Here is a 12,296-nt window from a genome sequence, read left to right on the forward strand (position 1 = left end):
AGGGTCAGATCCTGGTCCTCTGCTGGCTGCAGCTTGGTCTCCCTTTCTCAGCTTCCCCTCCATGGAAGATGCTGCTGGGCTAAAGTGAGTTTCCACTCAATGTCCCCTGGGGACCATCTGCTTAGACCCCACCTGGGTACTCGTTAAAAGGCCAGGCCCAGGCCTTGCCCCAGACCCATCCGATCTCAGGTGCCTCCTTTCCATGGACCAGGAAAGGTCGAGAACGGCAGGTGTGCACTCAGACATCCTGTGAGGTGACTCCGCCAATCCCTGCTCGCTCCTCTCAGGCAGGAAGGCATTGGCGAGGGCTAGCCAGCCTTCTTCTGTGCCTCTGCAGCGGCTCTCCTGGGCCGCAGGGGAGACTCTGCTGATACCTGGCCCCCTGCCCAGCGGCTACATGCCTCCCACCAGGCAGGGACCGAAGCCAGAGCAGCCAGGGCGGGTGGACGTCAGGCAGCCCCTCCAGCCCCAGCTAGGCCTCCGGTCTGCAAAAGGTAGACGGCCAGCTCCTCTTGCAGGCCCTCTGGGGACCTGTCTTGGCTTCCTAGAGCCCGAGGTTAAGGCTGAAGTCCTCAGTGTGCCCTACACACCGGAAGCCCAGCACGCATGGGATGAGTGAGTAGAGAATGCTGAGTCAATGAAGCGCCCGGGGTGAATGGGAAGACGGGTCTGGGGAACCTAAGTGCTAGCTCAGCAGTGGTGGCCGATAGATGCTCGGGCAAATGCATGTCACTAAACAAAATCCAAATACCTGGTGCATAGTAGGTATTTTAAATGCTACTGTGTAGGTGCCTTGAGTGGCCACTTACTCCCTCCCGCCAAGTCCCAGGTCCCTTCAGTCCTTAACATTCCATTTTCCTGGACTCCAGTGGTGAGCATCTGCCTCTCTTTGCCTGCAAGTTTCCTCTGCCGCCTTCCAGCACAAACCGGAAGTCCTGGGAAATGAGTTCCTGACCTCTAGCCGTCCCAGAACCCAGGGTCGATGGAAGCCAGAGTATAAATACCCCAAATCCCTCAGCACTCCCGTGGAGAAGTCTGAGACCAGATCCTTCTGTCTATCTGGTTCTCCAGGGCGTGGAGCCCCAGAGGCCCACAGCAGGCTGGTGCTAGATAACCTGTCTTTTCTCTGGTCTCAGAGTGGAAGCCTGCAGTGGCCAGGCAGTAAGCACATATAAATGATCCCATGAGACCCACATGACCAGTTTGTTGCTCAGACCCCAGCTCCTTCTGCAACGCTGAATCCCTTTGAAATGACCCTCACTCCAGCCTCCCTTTGGCTTCAGGACCTAACAAATGCTGTTTCTGTGTCCGAAAATAGTCTCGTTACCCTGTGCAGCGCATCAATTGAGAATTTGCTCCCTCGGGAAGCTCCATCCGGCCAGATATATATATATATATACATATCTATGTAACTCCGAGGCTTCTAACACCCGGCAGCTCCCCCGTATGCAGTTAGCTGTTTAATGGCTGACTCCTCACACTGGAATGAAGACTCTCATTGACATTCCCAGGGCTCATCGCAGAACCTGGCACATAGTAAGTGCTCAATAAATATTTGATGGAACCTGGCACTCATGACACAGGCCTGGCTCCTGGTCTAGATTTAGCGTCAGATCCAAGGCTTTCTTGGGAAAAGCCAGAGTTCCAGGAACCTTCACCCACGCGCATGCTGTCCCCCGCCCCACGACACCCCGAACCAGCCAAATGGCAAATGCACCCAAAATCTGGGAAAAGCCTCTGACGAGTCATCTTAGAATAGTAACAGCTTCTGTCCCAGCCAGCGCTATCACAGGCAGCTTAATTATGGTAATTAGGACCCACATTAAAACATGATTATAACATAAAATTGGAATTAGCTGTATAACACATCCAAATTTTTCGGTATGCTTATTGATTTTCTTCCCTCGTTAATCAGAGGGACACGGTAAATTCAGATAGATCTGGTATAATTAAAACTGTGAGCCTGGAACGCTCTCGGGAACTCTCATTAGCATCTGTCTTTTGTTCAGGACAACGAGGTGGTGATGTGGATTCTTAGGGTAGCCTCATCAGGGCGCTCTGTTGCTCTTCTGGATCCTAGATGGGGTCGGCCACCCTGTTGTCAGTCCTTTCCAGGAATTGTTTTGAAAGAAGATCAAATCATGAAGACATCTGAGAAACACCTAAGCAAGTGGTTGGTTTAAAGAGAAATATCTCGCCAAACCGGGTGCCTCAGAGGCGAAGAGACCAAATAACCCACGGAGTCGTTCTCTCTGCTGCATGGTGGGATGGCCGGAAATCAAGCCACCTCCAGGTCCTGTCTTGACTGCTATTTACTAGCTGTGCCATCTTAAAAGAGTTTAATTGTTCCTCTCTGAGCCTCAGTTTCCCCATCTGTGAAATAGGGGTGTAGTAGCATCCATCTCATTGGGCAACCAAAAGGATGAGCGAGGTTTCTGATTAGCAGCATGTAGTGTGGGTTGAGATCCCTTATCCAAAATGCTGGAGACCAGATATAGTCTAGGTGTCAGGTTTTTGAGTTTTTTTGGTTTTTTTTTTTTTTGTACTTGGATTGAACCCAGGGGTGCTTAACCACTGAGTCACATCCCCGGCCCTTTTTATGTGTAATTTAGAGACAGAACCTCACTAAGTTGCTCAGGGCCTCACTAAGTTACTGAGGCTGGCTTTGAACTTGTGATCCTCCTGCCTCAGACTCCCGAGCTGCTGGGATTGCAGGTGTGTGCCACCACGCCCTACTTGGATTTTTGTCCATAGTCTGGAACATTTGCGTATGCGTAATACAATACCCTGGGGATGGGAACCAACTGCAAACATGAAATTCAACTTTGTTTCAGGATCACCTTATCCACATACCCTGAAGGTAACTTTATAGGATATAATTATGACTGACCTGTTGCATGAGGTCAAGTGTAGAATTTCCACGTGTGCACTCATGTCAGTGTTAAAAAGGCTTTCAAGGGGTGGGGAGATAGCTCAGTCAGTAGAGTGCTTGCCTTGCATGCACAGGGCCCTGGGTTCGATCCCCAGCACTGCAAAAAAAAAAAAAAAAAGTTTTTGATGTTGGAGCATTTTGGATTTTGGATTTTGGACTTAGGGATGCCTGACCTGTAATATGTGCCCCCAATTACCTTCCTTTTTGTTGGGGGGGTTACCGGGGATTGAACTCAGGGACACTTGACCACTGAGCCACCTCCCCAGCCCTATTTTGTATTTTATTTAGAGACAGGGGCTCACTGAGCTGCTTAGTGCCTCGCTTTTGCTGAGGCTGGCTTGAATTCACAATCCTCCTGCCTCAGCCTCCTGAGCCACTGGGATGACAGGCATGCACCCAATTACTTTCTAATTGGTCATTAGGAGTCACTGTCACCTTCATCACCATCACCATGATCATTAGCATCATCCTTATTATTTTCCCCAGTGAAAGAGACTCTCGCGATCGCTGCCTGCCACGGTTCCGTGAGCTCCGCGGTGTAGCAGAGATGCAGGCCTGTGCCTCTCGTAACCTGTGCATCCTCAGATAAATCATTGTATGCCTCCGAGTCTGTTTCCTCATTTGTAAAATGAACACAGCTTTCAACAGAGTGCCAGGGATGTAGCAGGGTGCGGATTGTGCCTGGCATGGAACTTGTCATTTAGCCAATGCCAACTCCCTTTCTTCAACGCCTGGTCCCCTTGACAGATGGTTTTGGTGCTGGTAGAGCTCAGGCCGGTGTGGAATACAAAATAAAGAGTCTCCGGTTTCCAGTCAACAGCCGCTGGCTCGTCAGCACTGCCTCCTTCAAGGCCCATGTACCACGGCTGGCAAGGCCTTAATGGCGGGGAGCGTATCTGCCACCAAGGAGAAACAGCACAGCTTCTCCAATATCCCACCTCTTCTCGTGCACTTCCCAACCTCCCTTCTGCTCGGAGTGAGGCCATGTGATGATTGCTGGCCAATCGATTGAGCGGAAATGTGGCACTTCCACTTGGAAGGAAAAGAACAGTGGCCAAGAAGCCACACCGAGAAATAACAAACCTACAGACCTTGATCATCAAGTCCCTGCAGGAAGACAGCTATCCCGGAGATAGCTGTCCTTAAAGGAATTTTGTGAGTGGAAAGTCAACCCCTGTTACACTAAGACACTGAAGGTTCGGGTTTCTTTGTTACAGCAGCATAACCTAACCTATACTGAGTGCGGCAGTTGGTTTTCATTACAATCGAGTGTACTGTTTTGCTTGGGTCTCTTGCTCGGAAAGCTCTAATGACCTAGTAGCTATTGTCTACTCCCAGACTGATGGTCCTGCTTCCGGAACAGATTGACCTGGAATCTGAGTCCACAGATTTTCCACAAGGCTCATGCTTTCTTATCCAGTCTGCAGCGGGTCCTGCAGCCCTCAATGCCCGGGAGAGCTCAAAGCAAGGAACAAGGAAAGCCCAAAACATTCAGGCTCTTGATTGGTTCACTCACAGCGACGTGGCCCCCTGCACACGATGCCCAGTGAAACGGACGTGCCTGGTGCAGTGGGCATCTCCCGAGTTCCCCTGACCACTAACCACATCTTTGTTCGCCATCAGCTCCTTCGTCTGGCTTGGGGAACCATTCATTGGGTGAGAGTCCGGCGGGCTTGTCCATCAATAGGCCCGCCCTCCTCCGCCCAGGAATTAGGTTCAGTGCCCAACCTGCACCTGGGTTCATACGGAACTCAGCCCCCTCAAAGGAGGAGGCTTCCTGCTTCCCAGAGCCCAAGACCCTCCTTGGTGCCACCTCTGTTCTGCTTCTTCAACTCTTCTCCGGCCTCTGAGATGCTCCTATCCTGCTCACAAAGCCCTCCCACCTTTTCCTGGACTCATTGATCAGCGTCGCTTCCACTAAAGAGCCCCGAGGAACACGTGGTAATGAATCGCATCTCATAGCAACGAAGCACCCATCATGGGCTGGATTCCTGATAGGACTTCGTTATTTCAAGTCTGGGATGAGTTTTCTGTTTGATAGAAACAAAATTGCTGCCAAAAGCTTAGCCTTTGTCCACAATGCCAATCCAATGACATGGACATGGTTTTGAGAAAAAGGGAAAAGAAGGCTTCTTGCTTTGCTAGCAAAGGAGAAACACAGGGGACTCCTGTCCCCAAGGCTGAGAATCTGCCCATCATGGGGAGCAGGTGGCTTTTAAATGGTGATCCAAAGGCTGCATTCCAGGCGTCCTGTGTTGGAGTTGGAATTCACTGGCTACTTTGGGAGTCTTTTCTGAGATCTTCTGGTACCATTCCCAAAGTCTGGATCTCTTCGTTGCTATGGTGGGTGTGTGCTCAGGGACGGATCGATCTACCTAAAATGGGGGAAAAAGGTAATCCTGGGTTTCCCCTGAGATTAGGGAGGGAGAGAGATTAGGGAGGAGCAGGGAAGAGGAAGAGAATCTAGAAACCTGTCCATTGTACCAATCCGCCACAGAGGCAGAGCAGCAAGGGCTACATTCAAGCACCAAGTGGACACTGTTACATAATCGCAACCAAGTAACTGTAACTAAGTAAACCGAGTCAGCATACCTCAGAGAGAATGAGATCGTTTTCATTTATTCATTCAACAAACATGGCGAGCGGGCAAACGGGTTTCTAGGTGCTGAGATACTGAAGTAGGTAACTACAGAGAGCAACATCCCTGCCTCGGGCCACCTCGTCCTCCTTGGAGGAGGCAGAGAGGACCACGAACCTGAGGGGTAGGAGCCAAGTCCCAGGGGTTGCAAGTTGAAATCCATCGTTAGGAAAGCTTTGCTGTGACCTGAGCAAACACCCAGAGAAGAGTCTTGGGTTCTCTTGTTCTTATTGCCAAACTCCATTTTGCAGGTGACTTGGTGTGTAGGGCTGTTGTGGGGACAGGACCTGACACTTAATAAGGTGACCGCAAACATCAGCTGGAGAACAGGAGGGGAGGTCAGCCCTGCAGCAGGCGGGGGGCCCCAGCTCGCCTCCAGTCCTGAGCCAGCGCAGGGACCACGCCAGCCCCGGGGCTCCGGCAAAGCCAGGGCAACTGCAGAGGCTGCAGTATCAGAGGGCCAGCTGGGGACGTCAGCAGACCCTCAGTCCAGGATGTTCCAGTAGGGGCCCGGGCGGCTTAGAGGCTGCCTGCTCCCGCCATCCCCCCTGGCTCAGGAGGAACTGTGAAGAAGAGAGGCAAAGGAGGAGGGGGAGGGGGAGGGGATAAATCCAGGGTGTCCAGGCTGGGCTGGAGAGGGCCAGGGGTGCCCCAGCCCTCTGCAGGGGACTGATGGGCAGCCTTCCCAGGAACAGGGACTTCCAACATCTGAGGAGACCCTCAGGCCCTGATGGATCCCACTACCGTCTCCCTAAGTAGGCGGAGGATGTTGGCTCAGTCTCAGGTCTGGGTCCTTAGAGACCCGGTCCCTTCCCCTTTGCCCAGCGCCGTGGTGAGCGCTCTGAACGGGACCCCTGGAGCCCAGTGGCTGTGAGCCTTTGCTGCTCCTCAGGATCACCTTGAAAACTGGAAAACATGCCGAGGTCTGGCCCACTCCCAGAGAGTCAGACTTAATGAACTTGGGCATCCTGTGGGTATCAGGATTTCTAAAAGCGAGCTTGAGAGGCCCTGCTCAGGGTGGTCATTGAAATCCCCTACATCTATCCCCAGAGAATGAGAGGCACCCGGATGCCTCTCAGAGCGTCTGATCGTTTTCTAATTTGATTGACAAGTGTTTGCTCAGTACCTACAGCTGGCCTTCATACCCGGCGAGTTCCACATCCCTGGATTCCACCAACTGTAGATTGTAAATATTTGGGGGAAAAAAATGCATGTGTAATGAACACGCACAGACTTTTTTCTTGTCCTTATTCCCTGAATAATGCAGTATTAACCTTTACATTGTATCAGGTGTTATAAGTCATCTGGAGAGGATATAAAGTAGAAGACAGGAGGGGCGGAGGTTCTATGCAAATACTAAAGTATGCAAATTCTATGCAAACACTATGCAAATGAAAGGGACTTGAGCATCAAGGATTTGGGTATAGAAGGGGATTCCTAGAACCGATCCCCTGGGGATGCCAAGAGAGGATGGTACCGTGTTCCGGGCACCTTGTCGGACACTACACTGGACCGTACCACCCCTGCCCTCGAGTGGTTTGGAGTCGGGCTTGCCGTGAGATGGATAAACTACATTTGAGGGGCTACTCATGGGAGTGGGGAGAAAATGCAGCTCACCCCAATAAAGCATGGATGTTATGGTTTAGGTACGAGTGTCACCAAAAGCTCCTGAGTGAGACAACGCAACAATGTCGAGAGACCGGGTGATTAGATTAAAAGAGTTGTGGCCTAATCAGTGGATCAATCCATGAATGTGGATTAATCCATGAATGTGGATTAAGTGGGTGGCAACTCTTGGCAGGTGGGATGTGACTGGAGGAAGTGGGTCCCTGGAGACCTGCCTTTGGGGTTCATATTTTGTCCCTGGTGAGCAGAGCCCTCTCCGCTTCCTGTCCGCCGTGTCCTGAGCTGCCTTCCTCCGCCCTGCCCTTCCGCCATGATGTTCTGCCTCACCTGAGGCCTGGGGCTGTGGGGTGGGCCCACCACAGACTGAGGCCTCTGACACTGTGAGCCAAACAGGATTTCCCTCCCCGGCGTGCCTCTGGTCACGGCCATGCCGACTGAAACAACGGGCGAGGGAGCAGAGGGTGCCAGGTCGCACCGAAGCCAGCACTTATCGAAAGCAAGTAGCAGCTTTGCTGGCAGAGGAGCGGGAGGAACAGGGTAGCCCTGGTACCCCACCAGCATGAGCATCCGCTGGCCCGAGAGATCAGGGCGAAGGGCAGCAGCAGGGCAGGTCCCTGTAGCCGGAGAGGAAGCCAAAGGGTGTTTACAGCCATGGTAAGACCTTCCGCCTTCACCGGCTGGGTACTGGGGAGCCACGGGAGACTGTGGGTTGAGGGGCAGTCATGACGCCATGCTTGAGCCTTCAGGGTGTGGGGTGGAAAAACCTTTGTCTGCCGAGCACCCCCAGCGATTTTGTTCCATTCCCTTCCAGGAGGAGCCCGAGGTGCTCAGAGTGAGGCCATGTGATGATTGCTGGCCAAATCGATTGAGCGGAAATGTGGCACTTCCACTTGGAAGGAAAAGAACAGTGGCCAAGAAGCCACACTGAGAAATAGCAAAACTACAGACCTTGATCATCAAGTCCCTGCAGGAAGACAGCTATCCCGGAGATAGCTGTCCTTAAAGGAATTTTGTGAGTGGAAAGTCAACCCCTGTTACACTAAGACACTGAAGGTTCGGGTTTCTTTGTTACAGCAGCATAACCTAACCTATACTGAGTGCGGCAGTTGGTTTTCATTACAGTCGAGTGTACTGTTGTGCCTGGGTCTCTTGCTCTGAAAGCTCTTGCTCAGGAGGCTGAGGCAGGAGGATTGTGAATTCAAGCCAGCCTCAGCAAAAGCGAGGCACTAAGCAGCTCAGTGAGCCCCTGTCTCTAAATAAAATACAACGTAGGGCTGGGGAGGTGGCTCAGTGGTCAAGTGTCCCTGAGTTCAATCCCCGGTAACCCCCCCCAACAAAAAGGAAGGTAATTGGGGGCACATATTACAGGTCAGGCATCCCTAAGTCCAAAATCCAAAATCCAAAATGCTCCAACATCAAAAACTTTTTTTTTTTTTTTTTTTTTTTTGCAGTGCTGGGGATCGAACCCAGGGCCCTGTGCATGCAAGGCAAGCACTCTACTGACTGAGCTATCTCCCCAGCCCTTGAAAACCTTTTTAACACTGACAGTGAGTGCACACGTGGAAATTCTACACTTGACTTCATGCAACAGGTCAGTCATAATAATATCCTATAAAGTTACCTTCAGGGTATGTGGATAAGGTGATCCTGAAACAAAATTGAATTTCATGTTTGCAGTTGGTTCCCATCCTCAGGGTATTGTATTACGCATACGCAAATGTTCCAGAGTATGGACAAAAATCCACGGGCTGCTGACCTCTGCCTTCTCTTAAGGCGACTTGAAAGGCTCACAGGCCTTCAGGCGTTGGCACTTAGATCGTGTCCCCGGCCCTGCTGCCACCATCACCTGTTCCCAGGTCTGCGAGGTCATCTTGCCCAGTGGTTAGAGCCCCCCGCCCACCGGAGGCCAGGCAGCCCTGAGTCTGGGTTCCCGCATCGCCACCCTCTGCGACTGGCAACGGGCGGTGAATCCCATCCCCCTCCTGAGCCTCTACTTACGCACCTGCAAAGCAAGGATTCGTTCACCGATTCATTCAAACTCTAACAAGACTTGGTTGAACACCTCCTATGCGCTGCCTATGGGCTCCTATCCTGGCTGCCAAAGGTCCCAGGATTCACACTGGTTGGAATTTAGTGGGAAGACACAGGTACTTCGCCTGCCAGCATGCAAATAAATAAGAACGACAATTTTAGATCGTTTTCTATGCTGAGAAAGATTGAAACCCAAGGCAGTGCACCGGAGGACTAGGAAGGGGCTGGCTGTGCACATATGGGTGGGTGGGGGGCTTTCCAGGCAGGAAGAGGCCCCCGGGGAGAGGGGGCGGTCTGAGGCTGGGAATTTGCTGCTGGAGCTTCCTAAAGGGAGCTGCAAGGAAAGTTCCAATCAGAAAGAGGGGCCAGAACCAGAGGGATCACAGGCTAAGCCAGGAGTTTGGTTATGATAGTATTAATCTCTTGGGTGTCTGTGAGGACTCAGGTAATCAGCAAATGGTAAACTCGAAGCAGCTGCATTAAAATGTTAGCTTTTACCATGGTGGTATGGCTCTAAAAGAACCCATCTCTTGGGGATAAAGCTGACACTATCAAATCACTGAATTTCAGAACTAAGGATATTTTTTCTAGTTATTCTACTTCTTTAAGTGGGTGATTTAAGGAACAGAGAGGGCAAGGGGCTTACAGAAGTCACACAGGAGTTAGCAGGGGAAGCTCTGGACTTTTCAACTCCCCCCTCCCCCACCACCGCACAAGGGGGAATTTGGGGGATAACGGAGGGCATCTCCCTCTGAGCCTCAGAGGGTCTGTAGACCTTTGTCCTCTTTAGCCCTCCCTCTTCTGTCCTCCTGGACACAGAGTCTGGGCTTTGGCTGGGGAGCTGGGAGGAAGGACAGGATATTGATTAGCAGGGACCAGACCCAGCCTGGCCTTCTCCCTCTTCCACACAGAAGAGAGTGGCGAGGTTTGACAGAAAGGCGAAGGGCTGAAGAACGTTTCCAGAATTGAACAGAACAGCACTGCCTTGTTTAATTCCACGCGAAGCAAGCCACGTGAAAAATGGGTTAGACTGACAGAACCCCTAACGGACTTGGGGGTGTTACTTATTTTGTACCCTTAGCCCTAGCTGCACTTTCTTCTCATTCTAGATATACAAAAAGACACTTAATAAACCTTACAAGAGAACAGATTTCGTAGCATGTGTGCAGGTTTTTAACTTGCAATTATCTAATACGTTGGAATTGCTCCCGTTAATTGAGCACCTAGCTACTACCCACTGGACATTCAGGTCAGCACTGAACACATGCCCCCATTTTTCCCCCTGAAATTACCAATGTTCTCCACATTGTACAAGCCAGGAGATGGAGGGTTAAATATCACTTACCCAGAAAGGAGCTAAGTCAAATTCAGGCATGTCTGGCTCCAGATGAACCTGCTGGATTCCAAGGACACAGATCCACATGGGGACCCCAAACCTGCGTGGAGATGGGCATGGATCTGCAGATGCACAGATCGGGGCTGATGTGGGCTGCTGTTTATGATCTGAAAAAGGTACCTGCCCTGGCTCATCATGTCAACAGAGCACATAAACATACATGGAATCTAACTGATTTTTTTTCTCACCTCTGAAACCCAAGCACAGAACCCTTAGTCAGGAACATTTCCCTGCTGGGTTGCGGGAACTCGGCTGTGGGGCCCAGCCGTATGTTTGTCCCCGCCTTTGAGCCTTCAAAGTGGGTCTCCCTTCCTTCCCTCTCTGGAGAATGCAAATCCATCCTGCAGGCTCACTTTGTATTCTGCAAACTTTCGGTTTGAGAATAAAGGCCTTGTCTCTCGGTGGAGTCTCTGCCCTGCATGGGGGCCCTTCTCCAGGGCCAGGACGGGTGGTATGGAGAACTCAGGCATTTCCAAGGAAACCAGAGGGATGCGGTTGCTCCCTTCCAGGTAGCCCGATGAAGCTGAACGTGCCTTTGCTAGCGTCTGACCAGAGCCAGGTCAAGACGGGATGAGACCAAGGAGAGGCTAATGTGGACCTGGGACGCTCTCCACCCTTGAGACCCTGGGTGGTTGGTCTCCTGCTTCAGGATTGCCAGAACTTGTTTTGATTCTCCTTTTCACTGGGCAGCTGTCTTTTAAGATGTCTTCTTTTGTATTTCATTTCTTTTTCTCCAAGACAAAGGACATTTCCTCTCCCACCCCCCCCCCCGCCGGCCCCAGCAAGTCACAGCTGCTCGGTGGCCAGATGTTCCCGGGGAGCGGTCCTGCTGGGTTTGGGTGGGGCAGGGGTGTGAGTAAGCACTGAGCTGGATGGAAAGGGAAGTCACCCAGGAACTGGAAATCAGGTCCCTGAATAATCCTGACCTGTGCTGACAAAGAAATGGCATGACAGAGCCACCAGGGCGGCGCCTAGCCAAACTGCAGCCTCCCCGGACCGGTCCTCCCGCCTGCACTTGGCTCTGTCTCCACCGTTCACTTCTCTAGGGTCGCCCCACCATTCAAATAGCACTTGCCTCCTGTCCCGTCAAGGAAGTCACCCTGTCCTTACCTTCCTACAGAACAGACACTTTACTGTAAGCTCGTGACTCACAAAGGACAGAGGCAGGAGACAGGAAGCCAACCTGGGACCAGCGAGCTTTCCCTTCTTCTGCAGTAAAGTCCACCCATCAGGCACGGAGGGCCCATTTTCTGGGCATGGAGCTGGCCCCCCGGGTTACAGAAGAGTCTGGGTTTTATAGTCTCAGTGGAGACCGTAGACGTGCAGTTGACGGTCAGGGGCAGATTATGCAGGTTAGAACTTTAACTTAGGGAAGGTCGTTGTAAAAGGTTGACACTCACTATTATCTAGGGAGATAAAAATCCTGCCCATTGCTTTTCTCTCTCTGGGGTCAATTGTTTCCCAGAGTCCCGATGTTGCTGTGCCTCCATTTAGGGCTGATTTGCAACAGGGGGAAGGTCAAGTTTCAGGGTCCTGCATTCAGTCACTGCCCCTTTCCTTCAGGACCCATTGTTATTAGGAAAGGATTTACCGGGGCCGGCTTTAGTGTTTGGCTAGTCTCCCTCCCTCCTCCCGGTCACACTGTCCCTCCGTGTTTCCCGGGGAGTGGCCTT

The sequence above is a fragment of the Sciurus vulgaris genome (assembly GCF_902686455.1).
Source record: "Sciurus vulgaris genome assembly, chromosome: 8".
In the NCBI taxonomy this organism is placed as follows: domain Eukaryota; kingdom Metazoa; phylum Chordata; class Mammalia; order Rodentia; family Sciuridae; genus Sciurus; species Sciurus vulgaris.